Source organism: Cynoglossus semilaevis, chromosome 11 (genome assembly GCF_000523025.1).
Source record: "Cynoglossus semilaevis isolate Cse_v1.0 chromosome 11, Cse_v1.0, whole genome shotgun sequence".
NCBI classification, from domain to species: domain Eukaryota; kingdom Metazoa; phylum Chordata; class Actinopteri; order Pleuronectiformes; family Cynoglossidae; genus Cynoglossus; species Cynoglossus semilaevis.
In genome coordinates this window covers 1,532,136-1,534,690 of record NC_024317.1, presented here as the reverse complement: position 1 = coordinate 1,534,690, position 2,555 = coordinate 1,532,136, and the positions used below count along the sequence as shown (strand labels likewise).

The window sequence follows — 2,555 nt, the reverse complement described above, 5'->3', positions numbered from 1 at the left end:
CCGCCCGGCAACTAGGGTGCACTATTTCCACGGGGCCAGCCACTAGAGGGCTGGCTGGTGCGACTTCCACTCTGGAGTGACTTATATAGAAAACATGCTAATTATATCAACCCTAACTTCACACTTTGCCATCTGTCGTTATCTGTTCCTGCTAACGGGCGGCTACGGCTCAAACATCACATCCTCGGAAAAAAAAACTGAGTGAAACGATGCGACGTCAGTCGAAAAAAGAGAAGATCGGCGCGTTCCAGCTCACGGCGGCGAGCTTTTCGAAGCAGATTTGATGTGGTGATTATGATGAGAGCATGAATGAAGGGAGCTGGCCTGCTCTGCTGCATCCTAATTAATAAAACAATAAATCCTATTAACATCAGGAGTAAATTAGGTTGTGCAACCTGACATTCGCTGAATTCTGAGCGCAGTGTAAAGGTCGATCACTCCATTTCTCCTCTGACAGTTCAGGAGAGACACCCCCCTCTCCCTCCTCCCCTCCCCTCACCCTCACAACCACTAACACCCCCCAACCCCCATCACCCCCCGCCTCCACTGACCTCTAATACAGTACAAGTGTCGGCACATGTCTGCTGTTCTTCATCTCTTTGTGGTTACACACGGCCGTACAGCAGGTTACAAAGGCAGACAAAGGGATTGCATCACATTTCCACTTCTGACATTTTTTCGTGATGCTGATTTATTGATGAAAACCAAGGTAGACTGGTGTTAACATGTGCAGGCCCGAGCCTGTGTGTGTGTCCGTGTGTGTGTGTGTGTTAGAACACATTGTAGCCGTGCACACGCTGGTGCGACAGAAGCCGTGTTTCAGAGCGTCACCGTCTTCGTCTGCTCTCAGTGTTGACTTCACTAAAAATGTTTGATTTCTGCGTCCACTGAAATGAATCTTGTTATTGACAGGACGCCTCAAACACAGTTTTTTCAGAAATTAGAATTTAAAGCAAACCTTCATTTACATTTTCAACAGCAGCTGCATAGGATTTGTCCTTGTCTTTTTCTTTTCTTTTATACGTTTTTTTTTTTTTTTTTTTTTTCGTTTTTTTTTTTTTTTTTTTTTTCGTTTTTTTTTTTTTTTTTTTTTTTCGTTTTTTTTTTTTTTTTTTTTTTCGTTTTTTTTTTTTTTTTTTTTTTCGTTTTTTTTTTTTTTTTTTTTTTTCGTTTTTTTTTTTTTTTTTTTTTTTTCGTTTTTTTTTTTTTTTTTTTTTTTTCGTTTTTTTTTTTTTTTTTTTTTTCGTTTTTTTTTTTTTTTTTTTTTCTCTGACACCCTAACAGTGAATTGTTTCTCGGTGTTTTGGCAGCAGACTTGCACCACTGCACTGCCTCCTCGCTGCTGAGCAGCTAAACGCTCCGACTGCCAGAGCTTTTCTCACCCTTTTCAAACATTTGTTTGTTTTTCACATGTACCATTTGATTCCCGTGCCTGCGTTTGGCTGGTTCGCTGAGTGAATTGGGCATGAATCAAGCTATCAAGGAGACCTTGAGTATCTTTTCAAGTTGATACAAAGGGGAAAAAAACACGTTTGTGAGCCGGCCCGGATGCTGTCTTATTGGGTTAGCTGTAGAAGTCCTGCTTCAATGTCACCGCCGAGCAGAAACAAAGCGCTTTCTGGAGTTAATTTATTCTCTCTTCATATCTGCATTATTATAACTTCACCATGTTAGAATTAATCATTCACACCAAGTGCCACTTTACAATCTAACTCCAATTTGCATCTCTGCAGCAGACGCCTTTGTCCTGAAAAATTGCTTTTATTAACTTTTATATGATGTTCCTGCCGATAACTCAGCCGGAGTGGTGTAAGTGGGTGGTAATGCTGTGGATGGGAGGAGGGTGAGGGAGGGCTGAGGGCAGTAGAGCCTCCTCACAGCAGAACACTGTGTAAATTCACAAATAGAAATGTGTAATTAATTTAAGTTGAGCAAATGGAAATACAAAATGTAAATAACACCGAGTTCATTATTACAGTTGTTTTTTTTCTCCCACTTGTTCTCATCTCAGTGTGTACTTGTTTCACACTGTTTCATACACACGTTATTGTTATTATTATTATTATTATTATTATTCAGACGCTCAAGTCTTTGGAATATTTCGTATCCTGCCATAGTGACGTTATTGTCACTGCTTTTATTAACGTTAGCTACAAAGTAGACAAAGTTTTTCTCTACAAAAATCAAACTGCCTTTTATTAAAAAAAAAAAACAAACATCTGGGTTGCTGACCAGAGCGGGGGCCATGCAGGCTACCAGACCTACCACATTTTAATTGGTTGCCCACAGCAGGGCCATACAGGCTACCAGACCTGCCACATTTTAATTGGTTGCCCACAAATGCCCTTATATGGTCAAACATGGCTGGAAAAATACCTCAAATGCCTATTTTAAAAACTTCATAAAGAAAAGGCTGCGATCTTAGATTCTCATGTTTCTCTCATCACGAAATATGTTCTTTCTCTGCTCGACTGGCCGGCCTGCACTCCAGATGTTGTATAAAGGAAAGTAATAGTAGAAAGTGATGCATTGACAGGGATTTTTTTTTTTTTCGT

General features: G+C 40.1%; 1 protein-coding gene across 3 annotated transcripts in view; it reads left to right on the top strand.

Annotated features, from left to right (window-relative positions):
- Positions 1-2,555, top strand: part of cfap20dc (CFAP20 domain containing) — a 33,647-nt gene that overhangs the window by 28,441 nt on the left and 2,651 nt on the right. The window lies entirely within an intron of this gene.